Below are 12,128 nucleotides of genomic sequence, written 5' to 3' on the forward strand. Positions count from 1 at the left end.
AAACCAACCTAGAATTTAATATCCAGTGAAAATATTTTTCAAAAATAAAGGTGAAATATAGATATTTCTGATAAATAAAAGTTGAACGAATTTGTCACCAGCAGACTCTTACCCCAGAAATTCTAAAGGAAATTCTATAGACTGAAAGAAAATGATAGCAGTTGGAAATTTAGAAATACAGGAAAGGCTGGGCGTGGTGACTCACCCCTGTAATCCCAACACTTTGGGAGGCTGAGGCATGTGGATTGCTTGAGGCCAGGAGTTCAAGACCAGCCTGGTCAACATGGTGAAACTCATCTCTACCAAAAATACAAAAATTAGCTTGGCGTGGTGGCACATGTCTATAATCCTAGCTACTAGGGAGGCTGAGGTAGAAGAATCACTTGAACCCGGGAGGCAGAAGTTGCAGCAGTGAGCCGAGATCGTGCCACTGCACTCCAGCCTGGGTGACAGAGTGAGACTCTGACTCAAAAAAAAAAAAAAAAAGAAAAGAAAAGAAAGAGAGAAAGAAAGAAAGAAAGAGAGAGAGAGAGAAAGGAAGGAAGGAAGGAAGGAAGGAAGGAAGGAAGGAAGGAAGGAAGGATGGATGGAAGGAAGGATGGAAGGACAGACATTGAGATTGGTAAATAAAGTGGATGAGTATTTAAAAAGCCAATTTCTAGGCAGGGCATGGTGGCTCACATCTACAACCCCAGCACTTTGGGAGGCCAAGGCGGGTAGATTACTTGAAGCCAGGGGTTTGAGACCAGCCTGGGCAACATGGTGAAATCCCATCTCTACAAAAAATACAAAAAAATTAGCTGGACATGGTGGTGCATGCCTGTTGTTTCAGCCACTCAGGAGGCTGAGGTGGGAGGATCGCTTGATCCCTGGAGGCTGAGGCTGTAGTGAGCTGTGATTGCACGCCATTGCACTCCAGCCTGGGTGACAGAGTGAGACCCTGTCTCAAAAATATAAAAACAAAAAGATACCACAAGAAGAGTAAAAAGACAAGTTGCAAATTGGGGGAAGATACTTGCAATAATATTATCATAACTGAGGAAAGGCTAATATCTAGGATATATTCTTTTATTTTTTATTTTTTTAGTAGAGATGAGGTTTCGCTTTATTGGTCAGGCTGGTCTCGAACTCTTGGCCTCAAGTGATCTGCCTGCTTCAGCCTCCCAAAGTGCTGGGATTACAGGTGTGAGCCACCACATCCAGCCAAGAATATATTCTTTAAAAGCAATTACAGACAAATGAGAAAAAGGCAGCCCAACAGAAAAATGAGCAAAGACTTGAACTGACACTTCACAGAAGAACCTATCAACAAACGCAAAGACGCTTGACCCCAGCTGATCCGAAGGTAATGAGTTGATTGGAAAACAATTTGGCTTTATTGAATAAGATTGAAGATGTACAAACCTTAAGACTCAGCATTTCCATTCCAAACTCTTGCATGTGTGCACCAAGAGAAACGTATGGGATATTCATAGCAATATTTTTCCCACTGGCACAAAACTGGAAATAACCTAAATGTCTGTCACCAGGATAATGGATCAGTAAACTGTAAACTTGGTCTGTGCGTAGTTGCTCACACTTATAATCCTAACACTTCGAGAGGCTGAGGCAGGAGAATCGCTTGAGCTCAGGAGTTCAGAACAGCTTGGGCAACATCAGAGAGATGCTGTCTCTACAAAAAAAAAAAAAAAAGGAAAAATATACATATAATATTAGACGAGTGCAGTGGTGTGCACTTGTAGTCCCAGAACTTTGGGAGACTGAGGTGAGAGGATCCCTTGAGTCCAGCAGTTTTAGGCTGCAGTGAGCTATGATCATGCCACTGCACTCCAGCCTGGGTGACAGAGCAAGACCGTGTCTTGAAAAAAGAAAACAAAAGTGACATTTGCAGATACAACACAATATGGGCAGAGGAGAAACTTGTGGAGAGAAAAAGCAGATTGTCAACAGAAGATCAAAAGGTTTTTTTTTTTTTTTTTTTTTTTTGACATGGTCTTACTCTGTTGCCCAGGCTAGAGTATAGCGGTGTGATCTCAGTTCACTGCAGCCTCGACTTCCAGGGCTCAAGTAATCCTTCCATGTAGCTGGGACTACAGGTAAGCACCACCACGCCTGGCTGATTTCTGTAGAGACAAGAGTCTCGCTCTGTCGCCCAGGCTGGAGTGCAGTGGTGTGATCTCAGCTCACTGCAAGCTCCGCCTCCCGGGTTCACGCCATTCTCCTGCCTCAGCCTCCTGAGCAGCTGAGACCACAGACGCCCGCCACCACACCCGGCTAATTTTTTGCATTTTTAGTAGAGACGGGGTTTCACCGTGCTAGCCGGGAGGGTCTCGATTTCCTGACTTCATGATCCGCCTGCCTCGGCCTCCCACAGTGTTGGGATTACAAGCGTGAGCCAGCCCGAAGTGACATTTTCAAAATGCTGAAGGAAAAAAACTTTAAAACTAGAATTTTTTTTTTTTTTTTTTGAGAGTCTCGCTCTGTCACCTAGGCTGGAGTGCAGTGGCGCAATCTTGGCTCACTGCAACGTCCACCTTTTGGGGTCAAGTGATTCTCCTATCTCGGCGTGGTCCCAAGCAACTGGAACTACAGGCGTCCGCCACCACGCCCTGCTAATTTTTGTATTTTTAGTAGATACGGGGTTTCACCGTGTTAGCCAGGATGGTCTCGATCTCCTGACCTCATGGTCCGCCCTCCTCGGCCTCCCAAAGTGCTGGGATTACAGTCGTGAGCCACCGCGCCCGGCCTGGAATTTTTCTCTCTAGCTATACTGTCGTTTAAATACTAGAATGTGATCAATATTTATTCAAGGCCTCAAAAATGTTGCCATTTAAAGGCCTTTGAAATCACTGCTAAAGTTAAGTACAAAGCAAGAAAAGAACCCAATCCAGGAGGAAACAATGAGCTATGCGGTGTAAAGGTGAATGAACGACTTAATACATTTTGTTAGTGTTTAAATAAATTGTGATCTTTCCCTTCTCCCCCCACAAATGTTACAAACTCTAGAACTAAAACGCTATGAGCTCTAGCCTGGTAATCAGAGAAATCCAAATTAAAACAACAGAGATAATATAATATGTCCATGCCGGGCGCCGTGGCTCACGCCTGTAATCCCAGCACTTTGGGAGGCCGAGGCAGGCAGATCAGGAGGTCAGGAGATCGAGAGCACAGTGAAATCCCGTCTCTACTAAAAATACAAAAAATTAGCCGGGCGCGGTGGTGGGCGCCTGTAGTCCCAGCTACTCGGGAGGCTGAGCCAGGAGAATGGCGTGAACCTGGGAAGGTGGAGCTTGCAGTGAGCCGAGATCGCGCCACTGCACTCCAGCCTGGGCGACAGAACTAGACTCAGTCTCAAAAAAAAAAAAAAAAAAAAAAAGTCCATAATCCTGCCAAAACTTACACGAAGTAATTCAAAGGGCTGGATGTAGTGGAACAGGATTTTCCACAAATCGCTAACGAGGGTATAAATTACATGTGTGTTTTTTGTCTGAGAAGGCCTTTTGGCTGTACTTAGTCAAATTAAGTACATCTATGTTTGTCTTACCACCCAGAGATCCTGCTTCTGAGTATATAGATGATCTTTGATTTATGATGGTGTTACATCCTGATAAACCCATTGTAAACTGAAAATATCATAAGTTGAACCATTGTAAATCAGGAACTATCTGTATAAACCACCCCAACTCCTCCCACATCAAAACACCAAAAACAGGCCGGGCACAGTGGCTCATGCCTATAATCCCAGCACTTTGGGAGGCTGAGACGGGCAGATCACAAGGTCAGGAGTTTGAGACTAGCCTGACCAAGATGGTGAAACCCCGTCTCCACTAAAAATACAAAAATTAGCCGGGCATGGTGGTGCATACCTGTAATCCCAGCTATGCAGGAGGTTGTGGCAGGAGAATTGCTTGAACCTGGGAGATGGAGGTTGAAGTGAGCTGAGAGCACGCCACTGCACTCCAGCCTGGGCGACAAAGCAAGACTCCATTTCAAAAAACAAAAACAAAACAAAAAACAAAATAAAACACCAAAAACAAACAAATGAACCCTCTCATACAGGTTTATGAGGGTATATGTTTGAGAAAGTTTATTTCATGTTGCGTACATAATTGGAGCCGGAGGCAGACTGTGTGTCTGTCATTAAGGAGATGAGTACGAAAAACATGGCATTTGATGAAGTACTCTATAGTGTTTAGAAAGAATGAACTGGATTCATATTCAGCAATATGGTGAGTTTTGTTTTGTTTTGTATTGTTTTTTGAGACGGAATCTTGCTCTGTTGCCCAGGCTGGAGTGCCCTGGCGAGATCTCAGCTGACTGCAAGCTCTGCCTCCCGGGTTCAGGCGATTCTCCTGCCTCAGCCTCCCAAGTAGCTGGGACTACGGGTGCCTGCCACGAAGTCCGGCTAATTTTTTTTTAATTTTTAGTAAAGACGGGGTTTCACCGTGTTAGCCAGGAAGATCTCAATCTCCTGACCTCGTGATCCGCCCACCTTGGCCTTCCAAAGTGCTGGGATTACAGGCGTGAGCCGCTGCACTCGGCCTTTTTTTTTTTTTTTGAGACGGAGTCTTGCTCTGTTGCCCAGGCTAGAGTGCAGTGGCATGATTTCGGCTCACTGCAACCTCCGCCTCCTGGGTTCAAGCAATTCTCCTCCCTCAGCCTCCTGAGTAGGTGCATGTCACCACACCCGGTTAATTTCTTTGTGTTTTTAGTAGAGACAGGGTTTTACCATGTTGGCCAGGCTGGTCTCAAACTCCAGACCTTGTGATCTGCCTGCCTTGGACTTCGAAAGTACTGCGATTACAGGTGTCAGCCACCGCTCCCAGTTGAGATTTTTTTTTTCTTTTTTTGAGATGGAGTCTCATTCTGTCAACCTGGCTAGAGTGCAATGGCACTACCTCGGCTCACCGCAATTTCCACCTCCCGGGTTCAAGCAATTCTCTGCCTCAACCTCCCAAGTAGCTGGGACTACAGGTGTGCACCACCATGCCTGGCTAATTTTTGTGTTTTTAGGAGAGACAGGGTTTCACCATATTGGCCAGGCTGGTCTCGAACTCCTGACCTTGTGATCCACCTGCCTTGGCCTCCCAAAGTGCTGAGATTACAGGCGTGAGCCACCATGCCCGGCCATAGTGAGATCTTTTAAAAAAATACGTTCAGTGAAAAAAATAAAAAAAAGAATATATGGATCACATTTAAGTAAAATTCAGGGGAAGTCCTCTCTGATAAGGTTGACCTTTGTGCTAAGCGAGGCCTGCTTTTAGAGGAGGAGCAAGACTGGATTTGTGGAGGAAGAGAATTCCAGGCGAAGAGAACAGGAGGTGAAAGGTCATGAGGTGAAAGGTCCTGAGGAGAACATGTTTGGCATGTTCCAGGCTCCTCTGGGAGGTCAGCGTGTGGCTGCAGTGGAGCAGGGGAGAGAGCCATAGGAAGCGAGAGGGGTTGTGAGGGGCGAGATCCCTCAGGGCTTTGCCCACCTCACCCTCTCTTGCTTCCTAGAAATGCTTAGGCTTTTGCTTGGAATGAAATGAGACTCCATTGGAGGCTTTTTAGCAGAGGAATGAAATGATCTGGCTTATTTTTAGATCAGTATGGTAAGGCTAGAAGCTGAGAGAGCAGTTAAGAGGCTGTTACAGTGACCCAAGGCAGAGGTGATGTGACTTAGAATAGGGTGGTAGGAGAGATGGATAGGGCAAAATAAACAAAGAAGAGCTTCAAGAAAATGTCTTTAAGACCTAAGGATAGGGTGTGTGTGTGTGTGTGTGTGTGTGTGTGTGTATGTGTATGTGTGTATATATGTGTGTGTGTGTGCGTATAATTATTATTTTTGAGATGGAGTTTTGCTCCATTGCCCAGACTGGAGTGCAGTGGCATGATCTCGGCTCATTGCAATCTCTGCCTCCCAGGCTCAAGCAATTTTCCTGGTTTAGGCTCCAGAGAAGCTGGAATTACAGGTACATGCCATCACGACTAGCTAATTTTTGGATTTTTAGTAGAGATGGGGTTTTGCCATATTGGTCAGGCTAGTCTCGAACTCATGACCTCAAGTGATCCACCTGCCTCAGCCTCCCAAAGTGCTGGGATTACAGGTGTGAGCCATCATGCCCAGCCAAGATATTTTTTAAAAAGTTCCTACCATAACAGAAAAAATGGAAAACCTGACATTAAGTTAAACACATTTGTTCATCAATAGATAACCACAGAGGGCACAAAGACAAGTTGCAAACTGGAAGAAGATATTTAATTTAAAAACAGAGCAGACAACTACTAATGGGTGGGTGTGAGAGAATGAGAGGAATCAAGGGTGTTGCTGAGGATTTTGGCCTGAGAATCTGGAAGAATGGAGCTGCTTGTTACTGAGTAAGAAAGACTGGGGGAGGGGGGAGTAGGTTTAGCTGAGAAAAACAAGAGTTTGGTTTTGGCTATGTATGAGATGTCTATTAGATATCCCAGTGAGCCTGGGAAACGTGGTGAAACCCCGTCTTACAAAAGATTCAAATATTAGCCGGGTGTGGTGGTGCACGCCTGTAATCCCAGCTACTCAGGAGGCTGAGGTGGGAGGCTTGGGCCCAGCTGATCAACGCTGCAGTGAGCAGAGATTGTGTCGCTGCACTACAGCCTGAGTGACAGAGTGAGACCCTGTCTCAACAAACAAACCAACAAAAGAAAGAAAAAGAAAAAAAGACATTCAAGTGCAGCTATCAAGTTGTGTGTTGGCCATTTATGCCTAGGATTCAGGAGAGAGATCTGATGCCACACATTTAGGGGCTGCAGCAGATAGACGGTATTTAAGTCATGGGGTTAGGTGAGGGTACCAAGGGAGTGAGCATAGGTAGCCAGGAAGTCTGAGAGCAAACTCAGGCTCTTCGTTATTTAGAAGTCGAGAAGATGATGAGGAGCCAGTAAAAGAGATGGAAAAGGAATGGCCCCTGCATTCGAAAGAGAACCAAGAGAAGGTGGCGTTGCAGAGGCCAAGCGAGAAGATAATTCCAGAAGGAGGGAGTCATAGGCTACGGCCAATTTGGCTAAGTAAGTAGATAGATGAGGGTGGAGGACTGAGTAGATTCGGCAAGGACAAGTTAGTGCGACAAGGGATGAAAGCCTGATGGGAGAGGGCTCTAGAAAGACATGGAAGAGAAGTGGGTGTGGCAGTGGAGAGAGCACTTTCGAACAGGTTTGCTGTCCAGGAAAGCAGAGAGGTGAAGCAGTGCTTTGAAGGGGCCTGTGTGGTCAACAGAGGGTTCTTGTTGGTTTGTTTGTTTTTAATCTGAGACATATTAAAGAAATTAGAGGGGGATGTCTATAGTGGGGAAGAAAAGTAGGAGTGGAGCCGGGCACGGTGGCTCACACCCATAATTCCAGCACTTTGGGAGGCCGAGGTGGGAGGGTCACCTGAGGTCAGGAGTTTGAGACCAGCCCGGCCAACATGGTGAAACCCCATCTCTACTGAAAATACAAAACAATTAGTTGGGCGTTTGGCAGTTGCCTGTAATCCCAGCTACTGAGAAGGCTGAGGCAGGAGAATCGCTTGAACCCAGGAGGAAGAGGTTACAGCAAGCCAAGATTGTACCACTGTACTTCAGCCTGGGCGACGAGAACGAAACTCCGTCTCAAAAAAAAAAAAAAAAAAAAAAGGAGGAGTGGAAATTCAGGATGAGGTAGAAAAAAATTATAAAACAAGAGGGGCTCTACATGGTTAAAGATGACAGTGTGCCAGCCGGGCGCGGTGGCTCAAGCCTGTAATCCCAGCACTTTGGGAGGCCGAGACAGGTGGATCACGAGGTCAGGAGATCGAGACCATCCTGGCTAATATGGTGAAACCCCGTCTCTACTAAAAAATACAAAAAACTAGCCGGGCGAGGTGGCGGGCACCTGTAGTCCCAGCTACTCGGGAGGCTGAGGCAAGAGAATGGCGTAAACCCGGGAGGCGGAGCTTGCAGTGAGCTGAGATCCGGCCACTGCACTCCAGCCTGGGCGACAGAGCGAGACTCCGTCTCAAAAAAAAAAAAAAAAAAAAAAAAATGGATGACAGTGTGCCATGAATTGGAGAGAATGGTAGAACCATCTCGTCTGGGGATTGAGAGACAAACAAAATGAAATAAACATCACCCTCTTATCCCCCTTTTTTCTTTATTAAGTGGAGCAAACTGTCCAATTCACAGATCCTTCAATTCGAGGTAATGACACATATATTAATTTTTTAAAATCCCTTTTACTCCCATGGGCCTTCCAGGGCAAGAACTGGAAAGCTGGAAAGAATGAGTAAGTTGGTTGTTACATTTCTCTGAGATCAATTAAGCCACTGCAGCATTCTGTAAGCGCATGGGGGCCCAGGTAAAATGTATTCAAGAGATTAAATTTGAGCCAGCGAGGGACCCTTCCTGATAATAGCTGAGCTGAAGTCAGACAAAGAGGGTTTCATATCACCAGAGACCTGAAGGTCAGTCTTGTTTCTACCTGCTTCTCCCAAATGTGGACAGTCTGGCAGCGGCCAGGACGGTAGTATCTGCTGAACCACAGCAGTCTGCTTCTTTGCCAGGAAATTTTCTGTGAAGGGAATGGGTGTCCTGAGACAAAGGGCTACAGAGCTGAGACAATGCCCCTGCTGTGTGCCCCCATTCAGTGGGCCTGAGACGATTCCTGGAGACATTTTTGTTGGGTTACTCCACACCCACAAATAGCTACTTAAAAAAAGAAAAAGAACAAAACTTAACAATTAGTGGGCTATTTGGAAAAGGCATTTTAAAACTAACAGATACACAGATGCGCCTGTTACTTCTTGCAATAGGCTCTAAATTGTTCTCCCAGCCTCCAGTCTCTCCCACACCAATCCATTCTGCACATTGTAGCAGAATTAATCTCCTTAAAGCACACATCTGATCTTGCCACTTCCCCACTCAAGCATTTTCAGTGGCTCTCCACTGCCTTCAAAATAGCCAAGGAATGAAGATCCTTCAGCCTCCTTTCTCTTCCCAGCCCATCTCCCACTATCTCCTTTGGGCTTCTGCGAAACCGAAGCTTTTCTCTCCTGCAGAACTCCTTCTTCTTCTTCTTCTTCTTTTTTTTTTTTTTTTTTTTGAGACGGAGTCTCGCTCTGTCGCCTAGGCTGGAGTGCAGTGGAGTGATCTCGGCTCACTGCAACCTCCGCCTCCCATGTTCAAGCGATTCTCCTGCCTCAGCCTCCTGAGTAGCTGGGATTACAGGTGCCTGCCACCATGCCTGGCTAATTTTTGTGTTTTTAGTAGCGATGGGGTTTCACCATGTTGGCCAGGCTGGTCTTGAACTCCTGACCTCAGGTGATCCACCTGCCTCGGCCTCCCAAAGTGCTGGGATTAGAGGCGTGAGCGTCCACACCTGGCCCAGAGCTCTCTTCTTTATCTCTCTTCTCCTCTCACTTGCCTTCACTCACTGCTACTCCATCTGAACCTTTTTTTTTTTTTTTTTTTCAGACAGAGTTTCACTCTTGTTGCCCAGGCTGGAGTGCAACGGCACAATCTTGATCTTGGCTGACTGTAACCTCTGCTTCCCAGGTTCAAGCAATTCTCCTGCTTCAGCCTCCCAGGTAGCTGGGATTACAGGCTTCTCCACCACATTTGGCTAATTTTTTATTTTTAGTAGAGATGGAATTTCACCATGTCAGTCAGGCTGGTCTCGAACTCCTGACCTCAGGTGTTCCTCCCACCTCATCCTCCCAATATGCTGGGATTACAGGCATGAGCCACCGTGCCTAGCCCTACTCCATCTGTTTTGTTTTGTCTCTTTGAGACAGGGCCTCATTCTCTTGCCCAGGCTGGAGTACAGAGGCGTAATCATAGTTCACTGCAGTATCAACCTCCCAGGCTCAAGTGATCCTCCTGCCTCAGCCTCCCGAGTAGCTGGGACTACAGGCATGCACCACCATGCCAGCTTTTTCTTTTTTTTCTAGACAGGGTCTTCCTAAGTTGCCCAGGTAGGTCTTGGACTCTTGGTGTCAGGCAATCCTCCTGCCTGGGCCTCCTACAATGCTGGGATTACAGGCATGAGCCACTGCCTTTGGCTCCTACTCAATCTTTCACTCTTAGTTTATATGTTATTTATTCTGGTGAGCCCTTCCTGATTCCCACTCCCAATCTATGAAACTCCAGACTGAGCTAGGTGCCTCAGCAAGAGGTGTATATAACACCTTCAACTTCCTCCTATTGCAAAAGAAATTGTTCTGTATTGTGGTTGTTTGTTTAATTGTCTGTCTTCTCTGGTAGAGGATGATACGGTTTGGCTGTGTCCCTACCCAAATCTCATCTTGAATTGTGGCTGCCATAATTCTCATGTGTTGTGGGAGGGATCCAGTGGGAGGTAATTGAATCATGGAGACTGGTTTTTCCCATTCTGTTCTCATGATAGTGAATAAGTCTCATGAGATCTGATGATTTTATAGAGGGGAGTTCCCCTGCACATGCTCTCTTGCCTGCTGCCATGTAAGATGTGCCTTTGCTCCTCATTCTCCTTCCACCGTGATTGTGAGGCCTCCCCAGCCATGTGGAACTGTGAGTCAATTAAATCTCTTTCCTTTATAAATTACCCAGTCTCAGATATGTCTCTATGAGCAGTGTGAGAACAGACTTAATACAGGGGATAAGTTCTGAGGACCACAGGTGAGTCAGGGACCATGTTTATCTTGCTCATCATGTTAATTCCAATGACTGGTATGCACTTATGAAAGTAAACAAGAAAGATGCTGGCCACAGCGGCACCCCTGTAGTCCCAGCTACTCAGGCAGAAGGATTGCTTGAACTCAGGAGTTTGAGGGCATTGTAGCAAGATCCCATTTCTTAAAAAAAAAGAAAAAAAAAGTAAGAAAGGAGGAACAAATGAACTGAATGTTTTTCCTTGACTTCAAAGTTTTACTCTTGCCTTTATTTACCCCACCTGACCTATCTTTGCCACAATTTCTATCAATAAAAATTCTACAGAAACCACACATATACAGTCACTCAGTTCATAAGGTGATGCTACAGTAACACAGGAAAAGAATAATCTTCTTGATAAATGATTCTTAGTCAATCAGATATCTATATGGAAGAAAGGAAGAAAGGAATCTACCCACCTCCCACACATGGCAAAATCAATTTCAGACTGATCACATATCCAGATAAAAAGTAAACAATGTGACTTTTAGAAGAAGAATCTTCAAAACCTTTAGGTAGGCAATGATGTCTTAAGCAGAATACAAAGAGCACTAATTATAAAGGAAAACATTGATAACATTTAGATTAAAATGTATTTTCACTAAAAGAAACCATTAAGAGATATAAAAAGGCAGACACGGAATAGAAGAATAATAGAGAAAAAAATCAACAAAACCAAAACTTCGATTTTTGTAACGATCAAGAAAATTGACAAAGCTTTAGCTCAATTGAACAAAGAAAAAAGGAGAAAAGATTCGAATTACTAAAATCAGGAATGAAAGAGACAGCATCACTACTGATCTTTCAGAAATAAAAAGGATTATAAGGGAATAGTATAAAAAATTGTATGCCAAGAAACTAACCTAGATAAAATGAACAAATTCCTGAAAAGACACAAGTTACCAAAACTGACTTAAGAAGAAATAGAAAACCTGAATATACCTATAACAACTCAAAAGATTGCATTAGTAATAGTAATTAAAAAACAACAACACACTTCTCACGAAGAAAAGCTCAGACCCAGATGGCTTCACTGGTAAATTCTACCAGATGTTTAAAGAATTAATATCAATGCTTCCAAAAAATAGAAAAGGAGAAATGCTTCCCAACTCATTCTATGAGGCCAGTATTACTCTGATACCAAAACCAAACAAAGACATCATAAGAAAAGAAAACTACAGACCTATATGTCTTATAAATATAAATGCAAAAATCCTCAACAAAACACTGGAGACAGAATCCAGCAACATACAAAAAAGATTTTATACTAGGACTAAGTAGGATTTATCATGAGAATGAGTTTGGCTTAACATATGAAAATCAATCGATGTAATATTCCATATGAATAGAATAACAGATGAAAACAATATGATTATCTTTTTTTTTTTTTTTTTTGAGACGGAGTCTCGCTCTGTCGCCCAGGTTGGAGTGCAGTGGCCGGATCTCTGCTCACTGCAAGCTCCG

The sequence above is a fragment of the Chlorocebus sabaeus genome, chromosome 20 (assembly GCF_047675955.1).
Source record: "Chlorocebus sabaeus isolate Y175 chromosome 20, mChlSab1.0.hap1, whole genome shotgun sequence".
NCBI classification, from domain to species: Eukaryota; Metazoa; Chordata; class Mammalia; order Primates; family Cercopithecidae; genus Chlorocebus; species Chlorocebus sabaeus.